This window comes from Gekko japonicus, unplaced genomic scaffold (assembly GCF_001447785.1).
Source record: "Gekko japonicus isolate JY-2015 unplaced genomic scaffold, Gekko_japonicus_V1.1 scaffold496, whole genome shotgun sequence".
In the NCBI taxonomy this organism is placed as follows: domain Eukaryota; kingdom Metazoa; phylum Chordata; class Lepidosauria; order Squamata; family Gekkonidae; genus Gekko; species Gekko japonicus.
The window spans coordinates 526,311-539,638 of NW_015167547.1; positions in this window are offsets into that span (position 1 = coordinate 526,311).

Sequence of the window (13,328 nt, forward strand, 5' to 3'; positions counted from 1 at the left end):
TATTTCTGTGAAGTTATGGCAAAAAATATTACAGGAATAAGGAACTTCAGGCTTCATGATCTTTTTCTAAAAACATAAATTAAAAAAATGAAATGAGAACTTTTAAAAAGCAATCAGGGTTTTTTAGATCAAGCTCAAATAATAAATGAGCAGAATAGCAGCTGTTATTAGCATCTGCTAAAATTATTACCAGTAATATTTTTATTAAATATAGTAAAAGAAGAAATAATTATTTCTACACAGATTACTTTTATTGACCTTCAAAAGATATAAAATATACCAGCGTCCTGATTTATAATTGAAAATGTGACACTGTGGCTATATATTAATATGCTATAGATATAGATACAAATATAGATATATAGATATAATGATTAATTACAGAAGTATAAAAAATTCTTTAAAATGCAAGCAAAACAAGTGAATATTTAGGGGGGGAAACAAAATTCAGAGGAAATAAAATGATAAGTATTTTATCCCCAAACACTTAGAATACAGTTTTGAGGGGGAGGGGTTAATGCATTTGGTGAGTTGACCAGATGCTATGCTGATGCACACCCAGATACACTGGCACAACTTCAGATTACTTAAACAGAGTGGTCCAACATCATCATAGAATCATAGAGTTGGAAGGGACCTCCAGTGTCATCTAGTCCCAGGGCTCTAGTCGGGGGGGAGCTCTCAGGTATGGAGCTCCGGAAGAGAACCTCTAGGGGGCGGGGCGGTCACGTGGTGAAGCCCCGCCCCCTTCTTTACCCCGCCCTCTGCTTCGATCCTCATTCCGTTTGGGAATGAGGATGAAGCAGGAGGGTAAGTAGCCAGGCCTTCTGACACACTTCCGGTGATGTCAGGGGGTGTGGCCTTCTGTCACTTCCGGTGATGTCAGGGGGTGTGGCATATGCAAATAAGTTATGCTAATGAGTTATGCTAATGAGCTCCGGCAGCTCTTTTTCTACAACAAGACCCCTGTCTAGTCCAATCCCTGCACAATGCAGGAAATTCACAAATACCTCCCCCTCCACACCCTCAGTGACTGCTGTTCCATGTCCAGAAGATGACAATCCAGGATCCCTGGCCAAACTGGCCTGGCAAAAAATTGCTTCCTGACCCCAAAGTGGCACTCAGCATTTCCCTGGGCATGTAAGAAAGGGCCATAAGAACTAAGCACTGAGGCAACCCTTCCTGCCCTCAGAGTGGTCCAGCACAATCATAGTTCTTCAAAATACAAACATACTTAAAACATTGACACTCTTATGGTATTTACTTTATTTAATATTCTTTGATCAATGACACCTCTTGCTTTGAATTATTGCACCAAAATCCGGAGCCTATTTAAACATTTGCTCAGGGGAGTACACTGCTGACAGGTGCAAAGGACCTCCCTGCACTCCCTGGATTCTTCCCATCAGAGAAAGACGGGGGAAAGGCCAGGCACCCAATAGCACTGCAGTCATATCCCCTCAGTTATGACCCTTCCTCCTACAAAAAGGCAAAGGATTTATTCCACCCCACCCACTTTTTTCTGGCAAAGTTGGATTATAGCCACATGCAGGGGTCATTTCGTAGAAAAAGAGCTACGGGAACTCATTAGCATAACTCATTAGCATATGCCACACCCCCTGAAATCAGGGGCCTGGCGGTGGACCTGCAAGGCCAGCGGGAGTGCAAGGAAGCCCTGCCAAGGCCCTCCCTGGCCCCAGGCAGGCAGGGGTGGGGAGAGGCAGGGAGGAAGCAACTTACCCTCCCTCTTCTCCTGCCTCCTCCTGGCTGAATGAGGGCTGGAAGCGGAGTGGCCGGAAGCAGGGGGCGGGGCTTCGTCATGTGCCCCGCCCCCTGCACCTCACCCGGGGGAACTGCGTTCCCCCACGTTCCCCCCCGAAATGACCTCTGGCCACATGAAGCCACAGAACAGTCATAGAATACAGAATGTCTATTATTAGGACTTGTTGGTGAGAAGGGACTGGGAGTGAGGTGTGCTCACAAAACTGGACACAACACTGGGTGGACTCTGCAGGGTTGAGTCGAGTGAGGAGGAACCAACCAACAAACCAAACAGCCAACCTCCCTCCCTCCCTCCCTCCCTTCCTACTCTTTCTCCTCCAGTGAACCAACAGTGGAGACAGGCCACATGTACTTGTTTTTAAGGCAGCAACATAGTCTCCATAGATACTATGGAGGCAAAGCATCTTTTTTATTACATAGTAAAGAGACCTATTGGAGGGAGATTGCCTGCCATTATCTGGAGCAAGGCAACTGTACCAGGCACCCGCTCACTCCTACGTTCCCTTCCTTGCACAAGTTGTTAGTGGGCCTGATGGGTGGGGGCCAGCCCACAGGCTGTATGCTTGACACCCCTTCTATAGATGATAGGGTATCCGCCGGACTACCTCCCGCAAGGCAGTAACAGCGAAGATCTGCTACACAGAAAGGGTGCCTGGTAGGCTTGTCACATCCCCTACATGTATGTGACCCTAGGTTTAGTATTGTATGAATTGGAACATGTAAGCCGCTCAGAGCCCTTAGGGGTGAGCGGGATACAAATTGAAATATAAATAAATAAATAAATAAATAAATAAATCCCTGCAATGCAACTGCCATTTTACTGCTTGAATGCCTTCACTTTACAAATGCCATGGGAACCCAATCCTGTTTGGAACCGTGTGTGTCTGTGGGGGAAGAGTTCCTGTCCTCCTGACTCCTGCACCATTTTCAATAGGTCAAATGTCCCTGGAGATGCCATATCGTCTAGTTCAGCCCTTAGAAGGCCTTTTAAAAAGTTTCAGACAGACAGCCTACTTATAGTGGGCATCCTAAATACAGCCATGCCTCCTTATGCTTAGAAAGGTATAACTCTGCTTAGGATGGTACTTTTAGAATCACAGGAGCTCATAAGTTTAGTATAGGTCTGGATCAAACAGAAATTATCTTTCTGGTAATGCCCTTTTTCATATGTTTATAAAGTTGCCATCTGGACATAGGGGCTGGAGTCCTCGACTTTTCACAGTAGTATAATGAGCACCAATGGATAGCTGAAGCATTCATAGCATGAAGATAAACAACAATTCATTAGTTGCTTGAAGATCAAACTGATATTAAAGGAACAGCTAGAGGGACCAGTTTAAAAGCTGGCAACCGTACATGCTTGAATTGTTGAGAAACATAGACCTGATGTAATAAATCCAGGGTGAATATTGAGAAATTCCAAAAACAGACCCAACAAAGTCAGCATGTGAAGCATCCAGCTGGTCATCAGTAAGATAAGACAGCAGAAGTCATGGCCAGGACGTTGGTTCTAGTTTTCAAGCACTATTTATTTTTACATCTGTGAAGTGTCAGTTCATTGAGGTAGGAATGTTCAAATCAGTCCTCTTTGTTTTTCTATGCTTCCATTGTTTTTTTTCATTCCACCTATTTTGTTAATGATGTTGTCAATTTGCCTGTTACTTTCATGACAGTTTTACTGCTATTTTAATACTGCTGATACATTATACACCATTTATATGCAACTGATGTGCAAACAAAACAACACACACATATTTAAATCATGTAGATTCAGTGGAGGAATTCAGTGCAAACATTCACACAATCAGCTTTCCTTTTTCTATTGCATAGCAAACCTATCATGTACCATAAGAATCAGGCCTCACTGAAAAGCTTTTAGAAGTCCAGTCAGGGATGATTAAGCTTCAAGACCAGGAAAAAATAAGAGAAGGAATACAAGGCTTAAGAACTCTGGACGCCTGAGCAGATGCATGAATGAAGTTTGTGGGTAGAAGACCCCACTTGACTACCATGTGGATAATTTAAAACAGATAACTTGTGTTCTGCAACAGCATATTATGCAGTGATTGAGGGTTTCAATAAGGGAAAGGAATAAAAATAAAAGACACAATAATATTGATACTTAAAAAAAAAAATGCCAGAGATTCCAGAATGTTATGTTTCATTGTTAAGGCAAGCAACAGTGCTATGCAGGGGTCGTTTCGTAGAAAAAGAGCTAGGGGAACTCATTAGCATAACTCATTAGCATATGCCACACACCCTGACATCACCGGAAGTGTGTCATAAAGCCACACTTCCTGACATCACCGGAAGTATGTCATAAGGCCACACACCCCGCCCCCAACGGTCCCGGCCGCCGCCGGCCTTGCAGCTCCACTGCCGAGCCCCATGAAGGCAAGGCCAGCGGGAGTGCAAGGAAGCCCCGGGAAGGCCCCCCTCCCTGGCCCCAGGCAGGCAGCGGTGGGGAGAGGCAGGGAGGAAGCAACTTACCCTCCCTCTTCTCCTGCCTCCTCCTGGCTGAATGAGGGCCGGAAGCGGGGCGGCTGGAAGCTGGGGGCGGGGTTTCATCATGTGCCCTGCCCCCCGTACCTCACCCGGGGGGACTGCGATCCCCCACGGTTACCCCCGAAATGACCTCTGGTGCTATGTGTATTTTATTATTAGCAACCACTGGGATTAACATGTAGCAGCCGTCTCCACTGGGTTTGATAAAGATCACAGCATTTATCCCCTTACAGAAATCCCCTTTTTCTACCTGTTTCTGTTTTGAATAATCTAAATGGTGTATGTTCTAAATCTGAAAATAGAACAAAACAGTGATGTTTTTTAGTTTCACACTGTTTGTAAAACTGCTAGATATTCTTTATTGCTATTACTTATTCTACAAGGAAAAGATTTTTAAGGAGAATATAGCCGTTTAAATAGGTTTGGGAACCCCATTTCAATTTTGCTTGCAACTGACCGTGGAACAGCACAGTAAGCCATAGTATAGGACCAGCTTCCATCTTTTAAATACATGATGCTCATTCTCTAATAAATATTTTTAGGATTGGGCTGTTCAGCAGCATGCTAAAAATACCCCCCAAAAGTTCTTGCAGACTAACAGCCCCAATGCTCACACTACACAACATTTTAATTTCAGAAATGGGTCCCCTCCACTACCTGCTGAATTCTACTTTTAATCAGATCTCATTTCTGTACAATTATCATTTCAGCTTGTGTTGATTGCTTTTGCTAAGCATAATGAGTAAAAAGAAACACTATCTCATTGTGCAGAATATTGGATTGGCTGGTGTAATAGGCACAGTTGCTATTTTTTCCCCTTGCTCTTTGAAAAGTTAATTTTCTCTTTCATCAAATAAGTAGTGGACTACTAATGGCATATAAGGTTTTAGAGGGATTTGCATTAAAGAATGTAGTTGAGTGCCTTATCTGCTTCTGGAACCAAAGTGACATATGGATGTTCTTTTACTATTAAAACCTTAGGCAAAGTCTAACACACTTGCCGAAAATTGCCTTAGGCTGGCTTTAAGTGCACAGAATAGCAATGTGCCTCATGCATCAAACACATCTACAGGTCACATATTCAGCTATTTCAGATGTAAGAGGCTTGAGAAGTGAAAACTGTACAGAAACAAATTGTTTGGATACTAGGAGACTTGAAGTGTTGCCATGCTGGCATGAAAGGAGAATTGCAGCTGGAATATTATATACTAAAGTGCACAACAGAAAGTGGTGTCTACTAGCATCAGAATGAAATGATAGAAACCTTGGCATTGCATTCACTCATTGCATGAGTTCATTGCCTTTGCACAGTGACAGTTCAATGGCATTTGTTTTACTACATTCTAACCACAGCTTTGGCAGGTGGTTTGGGCACTGGGATGCAATCAGGGGAAGGTTGTGCCTGCATTCCTGCCTCTCCTGTTTTGAGGCACCCTTAAGAGGTCTTGGGGGTCTTGGGGGTGGAGCCACTTAGTATCATGTCCAGCTTGGGGGCAGTTGGCTGGCTCTCACCACCAAGTGGCAAGGGAATCACACAGCAGCTTGTGCCCATGTGGGACCCCAGGGCTTTCCACTCTGTGGGCTGCCCCCCAGGCAGGATGGGGGGATGGGGTATATTGGGCAGCAAGTGGGTCATTGGATGCAGGATCCAACCCTATGCTGCATCAGTGCTCCTTTGGCTATATTCAATAATAGTTGTGGCCTATTTCACCCCAATCTGCTCTGCACTGTGATTTTTCCCTCCTCGCCCTTGCTCCCTCCCTTGCCCCTGGGACTGCAGATGGTGAACCTACAAATTAACAAACTCCAAAAAATCCTATTGTAACAGTCTTGCTCAGATCAGGCAAACAGAGGGCCATGGCTTCCTTGATTAAATCAATCCATCTCAGTTTGGGTCTTCCTCTTTTCCTGCTGCCTTCAACTTTTTCTAGGATTATTGTCTTTTTCCAGTGACTCTTGTCTTCTCAAAATGTGACCAAAATGTAACAGTCCCAGTTCAGTCATTTTAGCATCTAGGGAGAGTTCAGGCTTGATTTGATCTAGAACCCACTTGTTTGTCTTATTGGTGGTGTTGCAGTCAGGAAGTCACCATTCTTTAATTAAGGAACTTCAGTGAGAGAATTCCATGATAAATTACCAAATGCTAATTTATCAACAGGTTTGGTTTTATCATCCAGGAGTTAAACAGAGCTGACACTTTTCTTGGTCACTTCATGTGTTTAATCGCTTAGCATAATTTAGCTGTATTACTAATTACAACTATTGTGAATGACCACTGTACTTACCATACTATTAAAAAGCCCAGTAGCACCTTTGAGACTAACAAACTTTATTATAGCATAAGCTTTCAAGAAACACAGCTCTCTTCATCAGATGCATCTGATGAAGAGAGCTGTGTTTCTTGAAAGCTTATGCTACAATCCAGTTTGTTAGTCTCAAAGGTGCTACTGGGCTTTATACTATTTTGCAGCAACAGACTAACATGGCTAACTCCTCTGTACTTATCATGTACACTTTTCAGTTTTACTTCCAGAGAGCTATTACAGAGAATTCTGTTGTATTTCATGACCTTTCAATCCACTCTTTGCTTTTTTTGTTGTTCTTGTTCCTTCTGCTATATGTTCTGCTCATGAAGGTTCATTTCACACACCTGCTAAATTGGGTTCTCATCCCTGAAAGTTTATTTGAATTAATTTGTTAGACTTGAGGATGCCAAACATAAGCCCTCAGACCCAATGTCTGTATGAAGGAATCATGTAACTAACAATGCAAACCTGAGCAGAATTACACCCTTCCAAGTACATTGAAGTCAATGGGCCTAGAAGGGAGAAATTACCATGTAAACTGGGTAACTGTTCCCACAGATCTGCCAGCTTTTCCAGTTGTGGATGAAGCAGGATATATTATGGCTACTTAAAAAAAAATCTTTAGATCCCTATATCTAATAGCTTTATCTGCTTTTGGAAGAAGTTGTGACTATTAAAATGTATAACTCGGTTGCCTGCTCTGACCCATTGAGACCAATGTGCTGCTACAAAGCAATTACTTAATAACTATTAACAATGATGTTGTCCTTTATTGAGGCATTTAAAATGTATTATGTGTTTAATTAGAAAACTATGCCCTGTATTCAACAAAAAGGCAATGTTTGCTCACATACCACATTAACCAGTAGAATCATAGATGGCATTTTTAATTAAGAGCAAGGCCTGCCCAGTAGGACTAATTGGAAAGCATAGATTACGGGGGGAAACTTGTCAGAGTTAAACTTTGCTTTGCCCTGTAGCATAGTGAAACCATATAAGACCTGCCTACATTGTAGAAGGCACTAATACCACTGATGCAAACCATAGATGTGTGCTCTTTGTGTTACAGCTAAGCAGACACATGATCCCTGTTATGAAAAATAACAAGTAATCTCAAATACTGAGCTGTGAAGAACTAATTAAATGCTTCATATTGCACTAATTCCTAAAACTATTCCCAAAGTGTTAATAGAGCACTTGGCAGGAAGATAGATACGAGTTGGGCACAGTGTTTGTTTTATCTTAAGGCTGCATAAAGACACTAATGAGCAATTCAGCTGAATGTGAAATTATGCTTTTGTTTCATAGGTAGAGGGTTTTTTCCCCAACATAGCACACAGAAAATTATGATAGCAAGGTTTTGTGCTGTCAAGCAAATGGCAGAAGTTTCTATTTGGGATTTAGATCCTTACAAAACAGTGAGAAACTTACTTCATTGTCTATGGGTTCAGGTCTCCGTCAGGATTATTCACAATGACATTTGAACAAATCATTCAAAGGAGCAGCTTCTCCCATATAGAGAATCCTACTCATTAAGCCGCTTTTATTCTTGTGACTTCACCTAATGGTGGTCAGGAGGGATGAGCACAAACTGAACTACGAAGCAAAATTAGTGACAAATTTTGCCCTGCTCGTGGGCTCACCATCATGAACTTCCACAAACTTTTAGAGCAGTTCTTGTAGTTCATGGTGGTTCATGTATGAGGCAGAAAGTGGGGGTTTAAAGGAGCTCTGAGTCCCACCCCTGATTTCTATTCCCTGCAAAAGCTGCAAAAACAACTGAGCAGGAGGGAGGTGGGGAAACTTTAAAGAGACTGCAGAAGACAGCATGAAAAACAGTTGCAAGGCAGGAAGGTGCTCCCTACCACACAACTCTTTCGCTCTGTCTTCTGCAGTCCCTCTAAAGTTTCCCCAGGCAGTCATTCCCCCAGAAAGCACTTTCCTGGGGGCACCTTCTTTGGGTGGCCATAACTCAGACCCTGTAAATTCAGTCCTCGTGAAGAAGAAGAAGAGGAGGAGGAGGAGGAGGAGGAGGAGGAGGAGGAGGAGATTGGATTTATACCCTGCCCTTCACTTGGAGTCTCAGAGTGACTTACAAACTCCTTTCCCTTCCCCTCCCCACAACAGACACCCTGTGAGGTGGGTGGGGCTGAGAGAACTCTGACACAAACTGCTCTTTTTCAAGAACAGTTGTGCCAGAGCTTGTGACTGACCCAAGGTCACATCAGCAGGTGCAAGTGGAGGAGTGGGGAATGAAACCCGGTTCTCCCAGATTAGAGTTCACACACTTAATCACTACACCAAACTGGCAAAACTTGGAGGGCTGGTAGATAAGAGTCAGCTGGAGTCCCCCGCTGACTTTGGTACCTCTAGCTTGCTTGGGGGCATTCTACTGCCTCATGAACCTCATGAACCAAGCCACTTTGTTGAGATGCTAAAAGTTCATGACGGCCCATGGTTTACAAGAAGGGCACACCATGAACCACGAACCGAACCACATTTGTTTGGTTCATGCCCATGCCAAGTTACTGCAGTCAAACTCTCCCCTGAAATTTCTGCTTCTAGGGGAATGCTCAGGAACAGCATGAGGGGAATTGGAAGCCTGCAGCAGCAATGAGGAATCAACAAAACTTCCCTCCCCCCTTCCATTCACTGAATCCTCTGCTGGATCCAACCTCTAAGTTAGAGTGTAATGGGAAACCTGTTTTCCAAAGGGCTTCCACCATATTAAAAAACAAAAAACAAACTTGAAAGCAAAGTACAATGTGAATCATTGAATGACTGCATTTGTTTATTTGGAATATTTATGGCATCTTTTGCCAAGATTAATTTCTAAGGCATTTTACAATGCTATAATAAAACATTTTTTTCCTTAAAAAAAATGAGCTGAAGCTGCTGCTGAAATCTTTGTAGCCTGCTAGAGGATTTCAGGGCAAAGTAGTAACTGCAGAAGTCTCTTACCTTAGGGGATATGGATGGATTTGGAGTGGGCTCCATAAAAAGGGGGGAGAACTATTTGTGTCTGGATTTTCTTTTAAGTTAAACACATTTGCAGAACTGATATAGGAAAATTGTGCATGCTTAGACATTTTAATTCATAATCATCTGAGAAGCTGCTGGTGTGAAGACTAGATAACTAATCATTTTCAAAAATGGGCTTCACAGTCCTAACTGAAGTAGCAATTTGAAATTATTATTTTTAAAGGATTACAACATTTTACTGGCTTTGGTTACATGGAAATATTATCTTAAGCACAAGATGTGAAGGGGAGCATATCTAAGTTCCCTGTGGCAAGTTTTCAGTTGGTGAAATCTTGGCTTCATTGGCTGAAGCAACACGGTCTCCTTCAATTTCTGTAGGAGCCCTTTTGTCTTGCAGCTCTTTCATCAGTTTGGGGAAGGATCCTACCAATTTACAGCCACCATGGTAAATGTTCTTCTGAATTGACTCAGAAGGATACCATCAAATTGGTGACATGAGAATAGACAGCAGATTATACCTAGGCTAACCTGGCTCCTGAGTCATGACTCAAATGCACTCTGCACTTTTTTACCCTTTTCCATATAGTGGTTTAGATTTTTTAAAAACATGATCTCTCTATTTTCATTAATGCAACTTCAGCAGCCACAGCTAAGACTGCGAACTTCAGACTACTCACTCGGCCTTTGTTCTTCTACAATTTTCAATGGAGTGTGTAACTTCCAAGTGATGTCCAATGTGCTGGACACATGTTGAACCACCTGGACAACAAATTGAGCCCCTCTACTGGAGTTTAGCATTTCTGGAAGGCCAAATCTTGGCACAATGTCTTTGAGGAGCACCTTGACCATGTTTCCAGCAGTACAGGTTTTGAAGGGGAAGGCTTCCGGCCACTCAGTCAATTGACAGGCTTGCTAAAGGAAGATGGGGAGATGGCAGAGAAGCTCAATGACTTTTTTTGTTTCTGTGTTCACTGTGGGAAGTGTGGGGCATGTACCCATGCCACAGCCCCTATTTTCAGGAAGGGAATCTGAAGAACTGGGCCAAATTGAGGTGACCAGAGATTACGTTATTTATTTATTTATTTATTTTTGAGATTTTTATCCCGCCCTACCCAATTCTAGACCTACTGGGGGAATGCAATACCAATAAGTCTCCAGGTCCTGATGGTATACACTCAAGAGTTCTTAAGGGGCTTAATTGTGAGATACTACTAATCCACATATATAACCCATCACTAAATTCACCCACTGTACCAGAAGACTGGAAAGTAGCAAATGCTACACTAATTTTTTAAAAAGGGATCCCGATGGGAATCAGGAAATTACAGGCTAATCAGCCTGACGTCTGTCCCAGGCAAATTAGTAGAAACTGGAATGAGTAGAAACTGTTAGGCACATACAGGGACAAAGCCTGCTGAGGGAAAATCAGCATGGCTTCTGCAAAGGGAAGTCCTGCCTCACCAACCTTTTGGAGTTCTTTGAGAAAGTGAAAAAGCATGTCAACTACGATGACCCAGTAGACATTATATACCTGGACTAACTTAGCAGTCATGGGATAAGAAGATGGATTCTCTTATGGACAAAAAAATTGTTAAATGACAGGAAGCAAGAGCAGGAATAAATGGACAGTTCTCACAATGGAGGAAAGCAAGCAGGGGGTCCCACAAGGAATTGGTATTGGGGCTGCTACTAATTAATTTAATCATAAATGATCTGGAACTAGGGCTGAGTAGTGTAGTGGCCAAGCTTACAGATGTCACAAAATTATTCTTCTCAACTTCAAGTATAGGCTAATGGAGTCTAAACCTGCTGAGACTGAGAGGAGAAAAGATCTTGGGGTCATTGTGGATACCTCAATGAAAGCATCAACCCAGTGTGCTGCAGTGGTGAAAAGGGAAACCCTGCAGTAGGGATCATTAGGAAATGGATTGAGAATAAAGTGACGGACTTCCGGTTTCAGCTCTCTCCATGGTGGTCACTTTCTCCCGGCCCTTCGGGAGATGATCGCCAGAACCCGTGGCAAGGAGGGGGTGTGATCATCCGCATCCTCCACAGAGCCCTTGAGAAGGACTCCAAGCCATGGGGTGCTAGAAGGCTTCCCCTCCAGTGATTCTGCCTGTGAGGGGGGGGCATTCATGCCTCGACGGTCATGCTACGGAGTTTCCTGATGGAACTAGAAGCGCACACCGGATCAAGCGCCAGGTGATCAAGCAAGTTGCTACTTAAAGCGAACTGAAAAATTTGTTGTCATTGAACTGTGAGTTAAGTTAAAGTGAGAACATTGAAAAAAGCTGAAAGCCACCCTGTGGGAAGCAAGGGGGGAGGGGACTCTCCCCTGAAAAGACAAACATATGTGAACTTTATTGTTTAAGTGGGGAGGGGGCTTGTGAAGTGAAAAAGACTGAAATAAAGGACTTTTAAGAACTTACCAAGTACATTGGAGAACTTTAGAGACTGTGATAACTTGTGCTGAAAAGTAAAAATTCCTCAAAAATGGTGCCTCCAACGAAGAAAGAGGAGAAAGAAAAGATAGCGAAAGCTAAGTTTACCGGAAGTGCCAACCTAGCGAGTGGTGTGCCCAGTCAGGACACAACTTCAGACCTCCAAAGGATATGAAACGAAGCATTACGCCGTCTGCTGGAACAGGTGATGGCAATAAATCGAAAACTAGACAAACAGCGACTTCCGGTCTGTGGATCAGCGATGGCAGTCATTCTCCCCAGACCTCGGGGGAGCGACCCACACACCAGCAGTATGGAGGGGTGCTACCTCAAGTAACACTCACATAGAGCCTTTGCAATAGGTTCCAGACCAGAGTGCTTTTGAGGGGCAACCTCTTTGATGGCTCAATGCCAGAGAATTCAGGCTTCCCTCCGCCTTGACGGTCCTGCCAAGCTGATTCGACTGGGACAAGCGCTGGAGATCAAGCAGAATATCGATTACTGCAAGTGAGGTCAGAGAAATGACCGACAATGAACGTGAGTTCAAAATAAGTGGAATAATTTATAATTGTTCTAACGTTGTTCTTTATCTGCCTTTTCGGAAGGAATCCTGATTGGTCCCGATGTATTATTTGGATCATGACTTTTTTGAATCTTGCTGCCAGGATTGAAGCAAAAATCTTATAGTCCACATTTAAGAGTGAAATGGGTCTGTAGTTTTTTATATCCTCTTGTTCGGAGTTTGGTTTATTTATTAAAGATATGATTGCCTCATTCCAGGAGTTTGGCGTTTTCCCGGAAATGGCTATATCATCTAGAACTTTTTTAAAAAGCGGGACTATTTCTTCTTCCAATTTTTGGAATATTTCTGCCGGAATGCCATCTGGTCCCGGGGCTTTCTTCCTTTTTTGTTTTTTAAATGCCTCCGTTATTTCACACATTGTAATTTTGTCATTTAAAGTCTGTCTCTGTTCTTCAGTAAATCTCTTCTTGTTATGTTTTGCAAAAAAGTTTTCTAATTCTTGTTGAGTGCTTGGAACCTTTTTATACAGTTCTCTGTAAAAATTTTCTACAATTGTTATAAGTTCATGGTTTTTGTATTTTATCTCCTGTTTTTCGTTTTTCAAAGCTTGGATTTCTCTTTTCTCTTTTTCCTTTCTCAACTTGTATGCCAGCCAACGCGTAGGTTTATTCGCATTTTCGAAGAAGTAAGCTTTAGCGTACTCTATTTTGGTTGCTATCTGCTGTGTCAATAGCAAATTTATTTGATGTTGTAGCAGTTTAATTTTGATCATTATCTCACTTACTTCCC